Here is a 19245-nt window from a genome sequence, read left to right as displayed (position 1 = left end):
TACACGTTAAACTGTAGGTTTAGTCCCGATTAGCCCATCTGAGCATAGAAGTGGGCTTAAAAACAAACTAACAAAATCGTCTTCTGGGTACTTCGTGACATAACTTATTTTCTTTACTTCAGCTGCATCTGCAGATTCTGTCGACATTTTCGGCTGATTCGTGTGGCAAACTTTGTGTGTCGAAAGAGGATAAATATGATAAGCCAGTCATTAGCAATTGAATAATTCTGTAGCTTTTTCCATACATAAGTGGTTTATTAAAATGTATTCACTTCGGTATTGTAGTGATTATTGTGATTCGTTCTTATTAGTAGAACGAATATAAAGTTGATATTTCGCATACCATATTGATATTTGAAGATGACAGGTATATAAAAATTGTAATGAAATAAAAAAGAAGTACACTTCTGGAATTTCAATGCAGAGCTAATTAAAACTACATTATACTTTCTAGCAACCCGAAGGTTTATGGTTGCAGAAACACAAGCCTTCCATCTATTTCTATCCGGGGCAAGATCAATCCAATCTTTCCTATCCTTACCAATTTATTTTATGTCCATCTCAACGTTATCCCTCCATCTTCGTCTTGGCCTTCCTACTGGTCTCTTACCATCAGGTTTTCCAACAAGAATCCTGTAAACTTTTCTTTCCTCTGCTATTCGTGAACTGTCCATCTAAGTCTTCTTGATTAAATTATTCTAATAATAATAATAATAATATTTAAAAAAGTCGAAATAATTTATTGTGTTGCTGGAGAAGTAATGCAAAGATGATGTTTTTATTTGTTTATTTGGAGATTATTTTAACCATCCCCAGGCTGGGATTTATATACGTATGTGGAGGCCCGGAGCTTACAGCACCAAGGCCTCACTCCAATCCCCTCTACACAATTTCAGTTATAACTTCTTGCCAAGTTACATGGTGTGGTTTGTTATTATATTTTTTACCACATCCGAAGTACCTACTTTTTTCATTATGTGGTACTTTTCAAAGCAGTCTTACCCAGTAAAGGCCTGGAGCTGCAGTCCTCAAGTTTACCCTAAATTCTGATCTAATCTTGATCATACCCTGCAAAATTTTGAGCCTCCATAGCCTACTAGCTGCTTTTAATCATGGAAGTATTCATTTGATCACAGTTTTTGTTTCAATAGCTCTAGTAATTACTTTCACTTTCTAATGAGAAAATTGGCTTTATATAAGATGATATGCGAACATTTCTAGCATAGATAATATTCGCAAGTAAAATGTACTTGTTATGAACACCAGAATACACTTATTTATTGAATCATTCATATATATCCAAGTATATGTACTTATTGAATTTGATTGGGTGGGCAATCGGATGGGCATGCAAGCGATAGGTACTCTTCTCTCAATTGCCGTGTTGAATGAGAGGAGAGTTGGCACAGTTCCAAGCGGCAAGGCAGGAAGTTAATCAGTGCGCCGATGGTTTGAGCCTAGCAGGTCGGCAGTCCACCGCTGCCTTTCGGCGGAATTTACGTCAGCAGGCGCTCTTCACAACGGAGAGGACCCCATTGGAGGTACGTAACAAGTCTCTTCTTTCGTTGTTCCTAAAAGCGTTTCGTAGACAGGCGTTGCATATCGAACGAGGAATTTCAACGGTTCGATAGCGGTTTGACACAGAATCCTCGTGAACTAGTTATTCTGCTGCTCGAACCGGTATGAGCATATCATCTTTTGCAATCAGTCGCGCAATAGATTTGCTGCCAATGCAACAAAAAATATGCTGTTGAATCACTTGCTGTTCGTCTGTTTTTGTTTATCACTAATATCCGTTTCATATTGTAGGTACTATACAGGGAATATTGCAATTTAGATAGTACAGGAAAGTTATAAGTTCATGTTGAACAGTAGAATAATTTTGAAAAATACCGTCCTGTATCATCGTTTGTAGATAAAGTGGAACTTCTCTATAATGTAAAAATGTCCGTTCTGCTATCAGCAATGAAGTCATTCTGCTCCTAAGAAGAATAAAATAATTTTAAAATAAGAGCATGAAGATAAACTAACAATTACGGCACTACTGCACAGAATGAATATTTTTAAAGTTGTAGCGTGATTTTAAAAAAATATATTATAAAAAAGCTGCAGCCACACAAAGATATCGTAATTGAGGTCTACCAGAGAACAATAAACTATTTCAAGATGTCTTTCTCGCAATGGCAAGACGAGTTCTTTCTATTTGTATTTCTATTATTTCCGTCGATCTTCTGCCTCTTTAGGCTAATCGCTACGATGAGGCTGGCGTACGCAGAGGGGGGCTGAATGGGCTACAGCCCCTCCCGAAATTTTCAGAAAATAAAAAAATGAAATGAAGGCAGTAATGAAGTTGGAAAAAAAAACTTACAATGACCACCGATAACCATTTTTGTGTTTGACTAACTTTCAAAATCATTTCTCATAAAAATAAAACACCAACACTGAAATTGATTTACGGCGATCGAAGCGAATATATTTTGTCTCTCTGTTCAGTAAAGGTTAGCGTTGCACGTATAAACACACGTTCTCTAAATGATTGTGTGTGCATTTATTAGGACTACATGCGAAAAGAAACCGAAGTCTTCAAACCGGCTATTCACATTGTCCACCAAAGATTGAAAAAAATGCTTTCGAACGTATGGTTTCCCTCTAACTCCTGATCTACCGTCCTCCTACACGGTGAATCAATCGTTTTCAATGTTTCAAGAGTAGCCATGTCAATTTCTTGTTTTGTTCTAAGAGGTAGTTGTAGAGAGTCTTCAAATATAGCCAATTCCATCATAAATAACTACTTTGTCGAAAATTTAACCAATCCTTCAAAGTCGATCGGGGACCATCTCGACTTACGTTTTTAAGACACAAAGAAGCGATCCAACACACGTCAAAAACACAGCCCATCTTTTGTATTCGATACGAAAGTAGTTGTGAAACAACAAGTCTGAAAAAAATACCGAATATATGGCATCTAAAAGAGAGACAGCCAAAGTAGCCAACTTAAAAACAAATTAAACAATTCAAACACTTGAATTATAAGTTTGAAAGAAATCCCATAAATTACCTGGTGGGCTCGGGCTCACATAAATTGACGCCACTGCACAAAGTCGCTATATATTGCATAACGAAATTTTTGTATGTAGCTATGGTGCTGTAAACTCAATTGAATTAAACTGGAACACCATAAGTAGAAGTGGGTTGGAAATAATAATCCCTGGTTAAGATTTGTCATTCACAAACAGAGATTTGATGGTTCAAAACGGGGAGGAATCCCTCCTATCTCCCCTTCAAATCGCACCCTGCATTAAAATGAATAGATGCATGTTTGTTCGCTAGTTTCAAACGACAAACTTCTGAAGATTTTCCGTTCCATCACATTCGAAATGAGCCCCACCCAAAAAAAAGTATTTATGTAAACTTTCGATTAAAAAAAAGGAAATACGTGTGTACTCTTCTAAAAATCGAATTTTCCATGCCCGACAATATATATATATATATATATATATATATAGAGAGAGAGAGAGAGAGAGAGAGAGAGAGAGAGAGAGAGGGGGGGGGAAGAATTTTGTACCCCGCAGATGGAAAATGTTGCTGCGCCACTGAACTCACCTATGCACCTTCCAAGTTCACAAGTTCAGCCCCTCCGCCCCGAATAAAAATCCTGCGTCCGCCAGTGAATTGAAGAGGAACTGATTAGGTGAAATGAACAAAGAAACATCCAGGACTCGAATCTCAACGCACCAGAAAGACAAGAACGTATTGCAGATGTTAGTTTCAGATTGCAAATAGGTTCACCAGTTCTTAGGTTACTTGCACCCAAGATATGATTCAAGGTATCGTGATCAGGGTTCAACATAAAATCCTGGTCTCGAGCGTTTCATATTGTAGGTAATGTTATACTATGGGGAATATTACAGACAAAAAGTTGCATAGTTTTGAAAAATACCGTCTATTTTGTACACATAGCGCAACTTGTCTACAACGGACACCAACGAGGAACGTAAAAATGTCCATTACTGGGAAGTGGAAATAAACGTATGCTATAAAAACTAGACTTGCGCAATAAAATGCTCAAAGTTTAACATGTAAATTTTCCACATTTATTTTTATTATACGTACAATTTTGCATCATATCTCTAAGTTTCTCCCAAGGATCCCGGGTTCGAATCCTGGTCGGGCTTGGTTGTTTGTGAATGTCCATTCATCAATTTCATCATTTCATCACTCATCCCCATCTTCGCAAATTAGCCAAGAGGCACAAAACGCGAAGTAAAATAAACTAAATCAATCAATCAATCAAAAATCTAAGTTTCTCTTTCTGGTACACATTGAAGGTTTATTGTTTTCTTGTCTGCCATTGTAACACATGTGCCACACACTTCTCATTTTGCCCTGTAACACGATTCCGAATTTCAGAAATCGCCGTTGTTGTTTCTCATGGTTGTCCGTTGTTCGTAAGTTTTAAATTGGCACTGGGGGATAGAGGCCAGTGTCTGCGTTCGCTTATGTGAATGTCCGTTATTAAAAAGTAATATATCCATGTATTTCTGCCGGAGAATTAAGAAATGTCCGTTAGAGGTATTTCGTCAGTCCTCACGTCGCGATTAATAGCGAGAAATAGAGAAGCGAAACAAAAACAAAAAATGGTCAAAATAGAAGTGAAAAATGGATATCCTGGCTGTGATTTCGGTGGTGAGGGCCTGTTACATGCGTGGTGCAAACGGGAGGGGCAGAGTGGGCGACGGCCCCGCCAAAATCAGGCTGTTCCATCTTGCCAAAAAGTAATGGACAAATTTCACGATAAAAATAAAGTGGAAGTGTATGAATGAATATACATTTTTCTTTGAAAATGTGGTCCACCTACACACCATAAAATCAAGTGCACCAAGTTGGTGCCACCAACTATTCAGTTATTTCAAAGTGAATTGCCGGTAGAACGGATAGATCTGATGCTTGCTTGCTTCAATTAACGTCGTTTATTTGTATGTCAGCTTCGACGGGGAGGATGATGGAAGGAGAAGCGGGAGGAAGCGGTCGTGGCCTTCGTTAAATGTAGCTTCGCAGTAACGGAGAGCAGTTGTTAAAGAGAATGAATTAACCAACTGCAATAATAATAATAATAATTGTTGATTAATTAATTTGAGACCGTTGCCGTAATCTCCGACGCACATAAAATAAATCCCAAGAATAGTAACAATGGTACGATAAAAGATGAAATTGTAACAATTCACACTTCTTCCAAATTTGTTTATTTGTCTTTTTGCAGCGTCCACGGAAACGGATATTTCATTGTTCGACAGGGAAACCTCATGGTGGATATATCCCATAATTGCCACAGATATTCTTTGAAAAAGAAGAATGTTAACTTGAATAGGTCTACAAGGGCAAAAATAGTTAGAAAAACAGGAGTAGCCCCTTCTTGTGAAAAATCTGAGACTCGTACGTGGATGTATGGATGAGCACTTGCAGTGAGGTACTCAGGAGTTTCATAAGGGAGGTATGCCTTCTTTTTTTTAGTTGTCTACCCTAAATTTTGTCATCTTTTCCTGCATTTGGCGTGGGGAGTATGACCGCACACTGGACACTACTTGCTTAGGTGCAAATTTCTTTTGGAAGGGGATCAAAAGGCATTGCTCGTATGTATCGCTTGATTCATACTCTTGCATCAAGTACACGTTGACGTAGACATCGTAAGTCATGTCATACAATATGAGCATGGGGCACCAAAGTTCAATAATCTCAAAGCCTCTGCCACCCTTTACTTATCAGAAAAGCAAAACACCTAAAAACGTTTTCACCCGTCTATGCCACTATCGATATGTCAAGAACCACTAGAGGTAGGCACTGGCAAGATTTCATGAATAGAAGCTACCAGCACGTAAAGTAGATTATCTACATTGGTCGGTCCTGTCGACGTCTAGGGACTATTTCAGTGCAGCGATAACTGCGCTGTTATAATTTAGTGTAAATTTTACAGTATTCTACCGTTGAACTTGAACAGTCTGTCGGTTAACTTACAAGAACTCTTCCCTTGCCTCCTCAGGACGCCCACTATAGTGGTACAGTTTCTTCAGTTTTTACTAGACATTTTGCAAAGGATAGTGATTGCTGCCACTACAGTTGTAAGCAATCCGATTGGCTGACGTGTCCGACTGGCTGACGTGACGTCATTAGTGACGCTAGGCTGGGTTGGGTTGGATAAGATAGAAGAAGAAGAAAGAGTGTTCCAACCTTTGCAAAGTTCAGGCATTTTGAAGGTGTATAATCTGTAATCGTGATGTTTCCTTCGTCGGAATTAGCCAAAAGTTACAGAAAAAGGATGTAACATCAAGTTTCCAAAAATTTTGCTGCACATTAAAATACGTTATAGATTCCTTTGATCCCACTTAAATGCTTAGGTTATACATTGTAGTATACATGGCATAAAACACGAGCTTGTATCTTGTGCCGCAACCGAAGCACCAGTATCTTTTCATATTATTATTTTTTTCCCAAAGTATTATTTACAATAAACCCGCCTTCCATTTACGATCTTGCCACAGTGTCTGGGCCTAGGCATAACTGTTGCTTTCTGATCATCCCTTCATTAATTTCGCCTAATCGTCGTTCATCCTCGTCGTCCTGATTAATCAGAAATAGCAGAAATGTGACGCAAGATAAGAAAAATGCAAGTTGTAACAATAAATAATTCATCACCTGGAAAATTCTTGTTATTTCCAACTACTACAAACATGGCAACAAAATATGCCTTCTAACAGTTTTCCCCACGTATAGCGGTCGGCACACTCAGGTACTCATTTTTTGTCCCACTTTCTGAATGGTAAATGCCACCTGCATGACAAGTTGAGATTCATTCACTTTACACTGTCCAAATGACTTTTCATAACGTTTCCTTCGCACGGCATTCTTCGGAATCTTTGCATGCTCTTGTGGCGTTTCTAAAGGCCGAAGCACACGGAACTGAATTTTCAGCAGAATGCCCTAGCTGGCACTGAACTGGCAACCTGGGTGGCTTCTTGCCTGGTTTTTAGGAATAGGTAAAAAAGTTAAAAAAAAGGTAAAGTGCTCCCCTTTGCTTTGCACCACGCCTTGAAGGCGTGTAGGGGTTGCGGAGTTAGGGCCACACACTTTCTTGATCTCGGCCGAAGCTGGGATGATGTGATCAGCACCACGCCCCTAGCCGCCTTTACCCCCCAGAGTTTCCTCCAGGTACCCACTTTATACGACGCTGGTGGGCGCCGGAGGCGCTTGAATAGGTGGAAAATATCCCGGTTCTCCATGTTCTAATTGCAACTGGCTTTCCTCTACTGTATTCTGTGGAACAGCCAATCACAGCGAAGTTTGGCCATAAGAAGATAATCTGTGAGTTTGGCAAAGGAAAGTATTTTGTCTGTGGTTTCGGAGTGTTTCTTGTTTTTGTTCGCTTCTGGATCAAATTAAAACAGAGATGATGCACATTCGTGTTCAGATCATTAATATTTAGGTATTCATGTAAAGCGATGAGATTTGTACGAGACAATAATGAAAATCCTAATTATTATAAGTGTATTAAATGTTTGATATATTTAGTTGAACAAAATATTTATTTTATGAATGAATCCTGCGAATCTCGTATGTGAAAATGCATACCCGGGTTCATTAAAGAGCTTGTTCAGTACGCATTGATTACAATATTTTTTTCCAGACAATCTCTAGTCCATACTTTTAATTTTTAATAAAAGCACAAAGCAGTAATTCTCTTACAACATTCTTCAAATAGCTCGTCCATCTTTACAGATTGTCTGCTCTGCGCAATGTCGTATGGGAACAAAAGTCTATCGACATGTACGGTGACAAGTATCGTGCGAGGCAAAAACTAGCAAATGGGTAGCCAGTCCAGTGCAAACTAGGGCATTCCTACTGGAAATCCAGTTCCGTGTGATTCAGCCTTTAGATTGGTGTCGAAAACGTCCTTTATAAGTGAAGACCTGAATGAGACAAAACCAAGATTCAAGGTATATCGAATACATTAGGTAGGTCATTCCCGACGTTCCGAGAAATTAACACGTCATAGCTTATCGTGACGTCACGTGGAGGACAGGCTGTAGCTGGAAGATGGCGGGAGGAGGCAATCAAGACACTGAAAAATAACTTTTGATTATTGAGGATAGTCAGGGATAGGGATTATTGAGGACAGGAGAAATATATTTTTTTCCTAGGTTAGTGAGCACAATAAAGTCATCCGCTATCCCTCACGTCTGAGATAAAGTAGTTCATCCGCCACTGTGTGGAAGAAGCGGGTTACACCTCATCCTCTTTGGCCAAACGTTCCTTTAAAACAAAAAGATGCCACATACATGAAAAAGCCAGGGGCGCAGTGGTAGCGTCGTCGACTTGTAATCAAGGGGTCCCGGGTTCGATACCCTGTGGAGGCACATAGTGGTTCGGATCCCACTTTAAACTGTAGGTCCAGTCCCGATTAGCCTTACAGTGCATAAAGTGGACTTAAAATGTCAAATCAATCAATCATGAAAAAGTCAGTAAAATGTTGCACTGACGAATAAAAAAATAACTCGTACCACACTTTTTTTAGTAACACGTAACACAATTTTTTTGCTGATATTGAGTCCAGTTGAGCTGTGGATCCCTTCTTAATACATACAGCTGTAATTCGTGAACCTCTAAATTATTTCATGCAATCCCAGCTTCCTAGTAAATATGAGTGATTCACACATAATTTGCGTACTTTATATTGAATGCAGCAAGCGGAAATTTAGAGTTTGGTACCTGCTTATTTTAGTGAAGGTCGCCAAGGGGGAATAATTTGTTTGTGGCAACAAAGAGGAGGAAGGATGTTGACGCATATGTATTGAAAAACGTTTTTTTTTCTTTTTCGGATAAAAATTATAATGCCTATGCCCAAATTAGGCGACATTCACATTCAAATGCTTCCTGTCAGTTTAGCATGGTTTAATCCAAGGAGAAAAAGGGGGGGAAGAGTGACCTTGTGGTTTAAATTAATGCATTGCAATTGTTATATTACAAGCCTGATTCGATATGTTACTTAAGGAGATGCACATGACGCTTAACACATGGATATCACTTGACCGGCCCATTTTAAGGTGAGAGGTATAAATTGGTAATAATCGGTTTTCCCTGTAAACTTAAAGTCGATATGTTAGTGCTATTTATCACTCATTTATTATTAGCGTAAGCTTACGCTGGGGTAAAACGCTATTTTGTATTTGAGTGGCTGTTTCAAGTCCACTTTATGCACAGATAGGCTAATTGTGACTGGACCTACAGTTCAAAGTGGGATCCAAACCACTACGTGACTCCACCTTGTATCGAACCAGGGACCCTTTGATTATAAGGCGACGACGTTACCACTACGCCATCAGGGAGGTCGCAAATATGCTACTACATCTCTTGCAAACTTCCTCGCAGCATATCGTTCGCTTTAACACTTTTTTCTGAGAGTTACTTATGAATGAAACCACGTCTCAAACCCGAACTAAAAAGAACATCTGGTGGATAACCTAACTTTCGGAAAAATATATTAGCCTCATGTCCATTAGGTACATATCCTCAAATTAAATCCTGGACACGTGTAACAAAAGTTAAATATATTCGCTCAACCCCAAAAAAGAAATCGTACATAACACCACTGATGCATGAACTATGTGTATTTCTTGCAAGCTCCTATTATGTTAATTCAATAACAGATTAGACATACTCAAGATAGGCAAAATCTGCAACGTGACATGCGATGTTTTGGCACTGTAATGAAAACAGGTTAAATGCTAGCAAGAGCGAGCGACCTAAATCAAGGAGGGGAGGAGGGTGACCTTGAGATTACAGCGTTCGTAAGGGGGTCATGAACTCGTCTTAATTGCCTTGCGCAATCTGCAAAAGTTTCCTGCCAGTAGTGAACTGTGTCTCGTATGACAGGTTAAACTTTGAATAAAAGTGAAGTGAGATTTTAAGCTACGAACAATTTCCTGTCTTTAAAAAAAAAAAAACTGTCAACTGCAGACGAGAAAATGGAAAGGTAACGTATAATATGGCGCAAGATCATAGGCGTAGTTAGGTAGGGGCTAAGGGTTCTAAGCCCCCCCCCAAAAACCGGACATTAGTCCCCCATATGCACAAAATGCGACATATGCACAATATAATTAACGGGAGAGAAACTGCCCCCAAAAAACAACTATGAAATTCATCATGAAACTTTCATATGTTACTCTTGTGGCGTGTCAGTCACACTTAAGGAAAGAAGTTCAAATTAGGTTCATGATGCGATTTCAGGGGGGAGGCGGATTTCCACACCCCGTCTGTCGCTATTCCGTTCTCTTGTTATGTGGTCATGAATGACACATCCCAATCAGGGCTACATCCATTGAATATGTGAAGCGTGAACTGTATTATTTAATTAATATTATACTGGCACCTACACTGAATTGTGGCGATACGTTTCATGATTATTTAACAGCATTTATTTTACAGACTAACGATTGAATATTGCTTTTATGATATTTCTTTCTGTTATCTGTAAAAGTTAAAGTAGATGTGCATTTTATGGGAATCATAAGTCCCGTTCAAGGTTTCAAAAAATATATATCGATGTTATTTCTCTTGATATTCCACCTTGAAGTACATGGAAACAATAGCGGCGTCCAGTATTAACATAAATGGAGTATTTCAACAATGAGTTCCTAGATAGTTTGATTGAGTTTAAGTTTGTTTTAAGCCTACTTTATACACAGAAATGCTCATCGGGACTGGACCTACAGTTAAATTGGGTTCCTAATCCGTACGTGCCTCCACTGAGTATCGAACCCGGGATCTCTTGATTAGCTGTCATTGTAAAGACTTGAATAAAGTATCAGTTTTGGTGGGGAAAATGTACGCCTGAATGTCACGTGAATGTGTCGCGATGGTGAAGAAACAATTTACGTTTGTCGCGCGTAATAGCTTTATTAAATGGTGATCACGACAGTTCATTAGTGAAATCACTTCTTTTTTCACTTAGTGGGTCAAAGTGATTATCAAAACAAAAACAAGACGACCCACCCAGATATAAAGAGTTCGCTGTTTTATCAACCATCGGAGAAATAGACTACTAGAGGGGGAAAAAAACAGAAACGGTTTTAGTTAGAGTATTGAAGAGCGATTGTGTACTACAGAATTTTAGATATCGTCACCAATCACTTTGAGTGAGTTAAGAGGTTTTTTGTTTATAGTCAACTTTTTGCACAGATAGGATAATCGGGACTGGACCTACAGATTAAAGTAGGATCAGAACCACTGTGTGCCTCCACTGGGCATTGAGTCCTGGACCCCTTAAACGCCAATCAGGAGCACCCTACCCATCACTCTGAAACGTGATTTTCGGAAGACAGCTTACGCATTGCTCGTGCTATAGACCACTTAACGAAATTTAATATCGATAGTTCAACAGCTTTCATTTGCAAATTGTAGTGAAATGCAAAGTTTCGTTGTGCAAAAATTATAATTTGTTCATTTCCATGAAGATAGGACTAGTCTCTAATATTATAACATTTTAAAATTGTGGTTCTTTATTCTACAGAAGACGTGTTATTTTATAAATTTGCAACCATCTTTAATAGTGTATTTATTCCTTTTATAACAGAGGCATTCGATATCAACATGATTCCAACAAGGATCACCCAAGGATAATGCCCGTGCTGATTTTCGTCATGGATAAAAAGCATGAATACTGTTACTGTTAGCCCCGTAAGTGGACTGACGAATCTCCCCCTATGCGCAAGATTGATTTGTGTAATAAGTAAAATTATTATTTTGTTTGGTTATTCGGATATCGTGTTGGAGAAGACGGGGAGGGGGGCTCGTTCCTTTGAAGTAACCAATCGGTGAAGTTCAAAGACTCAGGTCCTCATGCTGAGAACAACAACAAAAGAAAGGAAGATTGGAGAAGGCTCATTCGATCAAGTAAGAAGCAGAATTGATGTCCGGGGGGGGGGGGGGGCTCACGGGTTATCAGGAGGGGTCTTTGTAAACCAAATCCATTTTTCAATAATTTAACAGTATTAAATTAAGGTAAAGTATGTGTGTGTCTGCCCGGGGAGGATCATTAAGTTATATAAAATTTATAAATATCATACAAATACTACATTTTCTACATCTTTTAAAACATCTCTTGAAGTGTTAATTGACTGCTGCTGACATCATCCCTTACTACACGCTCCATACTACTTTTGATGATTCAGATATTTATGCCATACAAGAAAAAAATGCACAATATTCAATCATAGTGCCTGCCATACATTCCAGCTCTTGCCGTAGCAATGAAACTCCCCTTCGTCCCCAAAGCTTGGGAGCTGCTGGCCTGAGTGGCGCAAACACAGGGGGGGGGGGCATTGCCCCCCCAAACTTGGTCGGAAATGAGTTCTACGGGGGCAAACATTGATGGCCAAGTGTACCTGCAGGGGGCAATCACCGTCCACAACTTCAAATTTTATGCAAATAAATACACTTTCCGTAAAATTTTCTTGCTCGCTTAGCTCGCAACACCTGCTTTTCTTCCTCTTAACAAGTTCAGATCTGTTGCTGGGCGCCGAACGATCTAAATGAAAATAACCTGTAAAATTGATTGATTGATTTGTGGTTACGCACAGAAAGAATAATCGGGACTGGACCTACAGTTTCAAGTGGGATCCGAACCACTGTGCAATGTGCCTCCACCGGGTTTGGAACCCGGGACCCCTTGATCACAAGGCAACGATGTTACCATTACACCATCGGGGAGGAACAAAAGTTGTAAAAGAGACAATGCATTGGCGTCCCGTCAAATGTATTTGCGCCCTATTAAATCAATATTGATTCCAGCCTGCAAAGAAATTGAATCCAAAAATGTTCTTCCTCTCTGTAATGCATTTTAAATTGCCAGACAGAGAAGTAAGACTTGTCTTAATTGATTTGTTTCAAATGCATGAACAATTGTTTTGAGGAAAGGGAGCGTGCACATTTGAGAGACAATTTATGTAATTTTTGCCGTTGGTTTATTGTGAGATAGATGAATTGATTGTGTAATGTATTTAAATAATATATGTTATGTATCAATAAAACTTCGAATACGCACACAATTTAGTGTCCACATCGCTCCATGTTGCATATATGTGAAACATATATTGTGCATGAAAGTTATTTGAAATGCATTTATCAAGGATTTTCTGTCTTTCAAAAATAGTTTGTGAGTAGTTGTATTTACGGTGGGATAAACTCAGGAAAGTATGAACCCCCCTCAAGCAGATTTGCTACACTTAAAACAGGCTCAACATGCCCATATGAGCTTTTTGCTCAAGTGTGGAATCTTGTCTAATCCAAGATTTTTGTAAAAAAGCCCTCATGGAATCCATGAGAAAGTATGACCCCCCTCAGATTGATTTGGCTATACTTACAAAAGGTACTTCTGTGAGATTGTTGTCCATAAATTTGTTAAAAATGATGGCCACACTTAAAACTAGGCTACCCACACCCATACACACCTACACCCACCCACACCCACCCACACATATTTACTTCCGGTCCACTTCCGGTCCACTTCCGGTCCACTTCCGGTTTAAGTTCAATTGGACACCAGGCTCATCTTGCATATCTAGTATTAAGATAATGTAAATCTTCTAGAATTGCTCCGTGACTCTCTCATTTCTTACATCATAAACATATGATTTTTCACCTATGAGAATAACAGTACATATGGTGTCATCGGGTAATGCCTCGTGGAATTCACAGATAATTTTAATGTTTGTCCTGTCATTCACCACAACTTGTTTCCTTTTCGAAGTGTTGATTACAAACATGGGTCTCTGTGCTTTGAATTCATCTGGTGTGTAATACATATCTGTATTGCCAGTAGTGACCCTCTTGAAAGCCGAAAAAGCCTCATATAATTTGAGGAAATCATCCTTGGAAATGTCTAAATTGTAATTTTCTCTAGGAAATACCTCATTTCTGCCATTTTTAAGATATATGTTCTTGATGTTGCAGTTATCAAATTTACTTGAATTTTTTTCCTGATTATTGTGTCTTCCAGTCTGAAACAATACCACCACAAAATCCGGCATGTCATATTGTATGCTGGAGAATGAATTTGTAGCATCAAACTCATAATAAGAACCAGATGCGGGCTTCTGTACAGATTGATATGTATAAAATTGCAGAGGAATGTGTGGATTTTTTAGGATATCAGCTTTGTATTTAAGAGCATAGCTGGCCTCATATTCAACAACCGGGATTCTTAGCTCCATAGTCTGAATAATGCATTTGCCCTCATCAGGTAGGGTATTAGGCAGAGCTTCTCCTGTAGGGTTTATTGCACTGTACCTCATCAAAGCATTGTTATCATTGGCAGCTCTTCTAAATGTAATTCTTAAACCACCCTTCCACATGATATCTTTGTAATCTGAGAAGAATCCTGGCAACAGGCGCATGGGGAACAGCACTGTGTGGCTCTTGGATAATATTTTCTCACCAGCTTCAAATCCACCTATTTTGTAGTATGAAGCCTCTGTTTTGGATAATTTTAATGTAGCCAAAGCCGTGGAGGTAATGCCGGGATAATCCACTCTGTTTATAACAACGCCATGCTTTCTGATCTCAATTTCAGAGAATAGATGCGGCACAAAATTATCTACCAATCTTATATTTGAATTTGCCGGATAATCTGTTCCATCGAGCTTTACAACATCAAATTTGATGTATAGATCTGCTCTGTGGGGGTGTATAAAGCCGTCCCCTACATCAAGATCAACCTCGATTTCTGTGTTGGGTTGATTTAAATTTGCAAATGTCCTCCTGTTTGGGGGGAATGATTGTAGCTCATAACTCTCAATATTTTCCATTGTATGTATTTTTATTTAAATGTTAATCTCTATGATTGCAGTTGTTGTGGCTCCAGCAAAATCAACTAATTCTTCTTTTTCATTAGTAACCATCAATTCAATGTAATCTATTCTATTATGGCACACAGGAAAATATAATGTTGGGGATGGATTGTAGATGATGGGCTCCATGAATTCGGAATTAGGTTTGAATGTTGCAATGATGCCGGTTTGTTTGTGAGTACCTATGCCATTTGATTTGGTGATCATACCCTCGGCCACATTACAGTGAATATTCAGAGTCTCTATGGCTAAGAATTTAGGTATATTCATAGCAGTGTGTTTGATTGCTGGTTCAAGTTTTGTGTTGTTCTCAAATCCTAGCAGTTCTCCTATAGTACCCAGATCCACTGTCTCCGTAGCAGATACAATCTCTACTCTGTGAGTGACAGAATTTTGACTTAACACTATACCTCTGGGTAATTGAGCATTTAGAGTGGACAGATTATACTGCCCTGGAGTGATGACAATATTTTGATTACCTACTGCAATTTTGTTGTTGTGGTGCGTAATATTAGGGATCAGGTACATGCCATAAAATGCTCTGAGAGCTATTGTTTTGGGATACACTATATCATCATGCAATTTGAGTTTCAATATTGAATTTTGGCTGGTGAGATGGAATACCCCCATGATGTTTCAAATACCACAGGACTTTTGAAAATTTTCAATTGATGGTTTATTTATTTGAGACATATATCTGAGAACAGATAAACACAAATGTCCTCAATTAACATCTTTGAAATTTTGAACACGGGCATTATTGTAATAAAGATTAGCTGATTTTAGATATTTTACTAAATTTTCAGGTGGAATACCTCCAAATGAATCAAACACAAATGCCTCATTGTTTAAATATTTAAGATAACAGATCCAGTGAGTGCCCTGATTTTTGTACTCATCCAAATTAACAATGCCACACTCTTTGTTGAGTGGTTGTTCCGGTAAAGAATCAGACATGTACACACCTCTAAAATGTTTGATGCCCAGTGGCTTGATTAAAGCTTCAATATCTTGGTTTGTAAGCGGCTCTTGTTTTTTTTAAACTTATTCATGGCTCTCTTAACACCTTTGCCTTTTTTCTCCATGGCCAGGTTATGGCGCCTCTGCTCATCTAATTCTGCCCTATTTTTCTTGGCATCTATTACTGTTTTTGCTATGGCAGCTGATCCCCCAGCCAAGCTCCCAACAGCCCCGAGTGCTGCTAAGATGGCCGGGATAGTAAATATGAATCCCCCCACATGTGATTTTTTTCTAGATTGTTGTAATTTTTTTAATTGGGGTGTACTAAGCAACAATTTCATACCATGGCCCTTTGCAATACAAGAGCTTTTTTTCTTGCGCTGCTTTTTGGTTAAAAGACTATCAATAGTTTTAAGAGATTTAAGACCTGCATAAGGTATTTGATACATAACACCCTTGGCCTTCATTGTAGGTTTATTATATACATGTTCACAACCCCCACCCCAGTTTTTGTTTGGTGCTCATAGCTATGGTGGTCCCCAATGCTGCTATTTTTTCACTCAAAGATGCATCTTTGCTTACAAATCTACCAAATGCAGCCTCTTCTAATTTCTTGTCTGCAACATGTCTCTTGTCAAGATCAGAATGTGTGTTGTATGCTATGTCATGGTCTCTACAAGCAGCATCTAGGGGATTAACACCAGGATCCCCTCTGTTTAATCTATGGTCCAATTTTGTACCGGGACCACAATACTGATAGCCTGGAATATGTAGTTCAAATGGCAGCTTGTTTATAATGTCATTAACCAGCCCCCGACCCTCAGAAATATTCCAAAATTTGGGGGGTAGAGTATTAATAATTTTTATGAGATATCCAATCCCCTTAGTGTCATTCACTATAAAATTAGACAATTTTGTGCTTATCATGTCCATAATTCCAACCTTTTCATTGTAAAAATTGTGGTTGCCAGCATTTTCCTCCCCAGCTATCACCAGCAACCTATCTACAAGTTTCCTGACATCATCAACCCACACAAATTCTTTAGGCAGGGTGTTGTATTGTTTGATTCCACTGCCAGTCTTGATCTGTGACCATATGGGCTTGATTAAATTATTGTATTTTGCCCCACTGCTAGACTTGACTCTTTTTTGTGTGGGATCATTGTTCTGGTATAGAGCATCTGATTTTATTAATATTTCTTTGTAATGTTCATAATCTTGATCTGTATAGCTGCCAGGCCTTTTCCTAGTCATCAGTTCCCACAACCCAGGTGTTCCGGGGTACTTAACAAAAGCACCTTTTTCTCCGAGACGAGATTCTGAATAAACAATCAGATCATCCCCCATAAAAGTTACTCTGAAATTGCCAATTCTATGTATGATGCTCCCATCAAGCTCTGTGTCAGCATATAAGCCAAACACCTCATCTTTATTGTCTTTAGGTGTGGTTAAATATTTTTGAGCAAGAAGACCCAATTCAATAGGATCCTGAGTAGCTTCAATTCTTCTAGGAGCAACAGGACTAGGTGTATGAATACTGGAAAGTGGGGTGAATGGATAATCTAATATGTTTCTTGCAGCTACAGGTACAAGCTCTGTGATCAAATTTTGATTCTGCTCTGTAACAGTTTTGATATTCTTACCTAAATTATTAATAGCATCAATTACAGGCTGTTCTGTTTGTTTGTGTTTTTCATAAATTCCCCGGTTCTCTGATTTCCATCCCTTAAATCTTTTTACAAGATAATCTCTTAACTTAAGATCATCAATGATTGGCCTTTTCATGGTTATTTATTTATGTTTCAACGTCTAGAAAATCGTTGATTTTATTTCTGTATTTGCCACTATTGGGTGTTCTTGTCATATCAATTGTGACAAACCCATAACTGTCCTGGTTCCAGCACTTGCTGCAAAACTTGGAAAAATCATTGTAGCTCAGGTCCCCACCTACATATTCATCATGTATGTGTTTGAGGTTGGTATGATCTTGATGAAACACACATATAAAATTGCTGTTGTCTCGGATCAGCTGCTTCGGAATTTTAGAAAAAGTCTGTGCCAGGTAGAAGCAATCAATGTTTTTGTGTCGGCCCTGTGTAAAGAAATTTCTAACCTTGTTTTGATTATCCAGTATAATGTCATCAAACACAACAACAGAGTTATCGAGACATTCATGAAGTGGCTTAACATCTGGTTCAAAAGTGGCAATATCCAGTCCATCATATAGCTTCATCAGCTGCTGATATTTTAATTGTTCCAAGCTCTTAGAGAAAACATACAAGTGCCTGTTTTTCCAGTCTAACCAGTTGGGTGCCAATAAAAAATTATCAACCATTAGTGTAGTTTTACCACAAGCAGATGGCCCAACAATAAGACATCTAATATTTTCAGGCAGCAAGTTGCCATTTCTCTTATTCTGCTGTTCAGGTTCTGGCAGCCTTTTTATAACATCCCAGGTGCTCATATTATCACTTTGTCTGCATCGATCCAGCTGTTTTCCGGATGACCTAGCCATTTGACAAGTAACTTGTTGCCTTTTCTGCGGATGATTTTTTCTATGAGATATGTGTCAGGCTGTTTAGTTTTGCTGAGCTCTTGTTCATAGAATCTGCCTTTGAGAATTTCTCCTCGGTGATCTTTTATTATATATGTGTTAAGGGTCCCGGGTTTAACTTGAACCACTGTAAATAATTCGGTGCTCCAGTTTCTTGTAAAGCCTCTTTTGAATAAGTGCTTATATTTGCTGATTCTTACTTGTTCACCCACCTTGTATTTGGCCCTTCTTGTTGTTGGCTGGTATCTAGGATAATAAACAGTCCTGATCAATTTTTGCTCATCAGATGAAGTTACTTCAGAGGGTTTCATGTTGATTGTGGAATGGACCGAGTTGTTATATTTATGTAGAAGTTCTGGAAGAATATTAATCCATTTATAATTACCTTGGAGTGTAAATTGTTTATACATAAGATTTTTTAAGGTTCTGTTGAATCTCTCTACAATTGAGGCTTTGAGGTCACTGTAACTCGAGTAATGTTTTATTGCCTGGCTTTTAATAAATTGTTGAAACACTGAATTATAAAATTCTTTGCCATTATCTGTTTGCAAATAGCGCGGTGATCTTCCTGAATGATTGATGATTGTCCTGAGGGCTTCTGTAACACATTTTCCAGTCTTGGATTTGAGTGGCACAGCCCAGGCAAATTTTGAAAATGTATCTATTACAGTAAGTAGATACTTGTAGCCCTTGTTGATTTTGTCTAAGTTTTTCAACTGCCCACTTGCCATTTCAATCAAGTCGCTCTGCCATAAATCATCTATGCCCTTTGTGACTACTGGGAGTCTCTTAAAATTATGTCTGGCCTGTCTGTGTAATTCATCAACAATAATT

General features: G+C 38.6%; 1 protein-coding gene across 2 annotated transcripts in view; it reads left to right on the top strand.

The window, feature by feature from the left end:
• The first annotated feature begins 1395 nt into the window (after positions 1–1395).
• LOC145998753 (PI-PLC X domain-containing protein 3-like) overlaps positions 1396–19245 on the top strand; it is an 81588-nt gene continuing 63738 nt past the window's right edge. For both annotated transcript variants that reach the window (XM_083135303.1, XM_083135305.1), the window contains exon 1: positions 1396–1541. The gene's annotated coding sequence lies outside the window, so the exon portion shown is untranslated. The remainder of the gene's footprint in view (positions 1542–19245) is intronic.

Source organism: Lepisma saccharinum, chromosome 14, assembly GCF_977018435.1.
Source record: "Lepisma saccharinum chromosome 14, izLepSacc3.1, whole genome shotgun sequence".
Taxonomy (NCBI): Eukaryota; Metazoa; Arthropoda; class Insecta; order Zygentoma; family Lepismatidae; genus Lepisma; species Lepisma saccharinum.
Note: the sequence above shows the minus strand (reverse complement) of the source record. Positions and strands in the feature narration are given on the sequence as shown.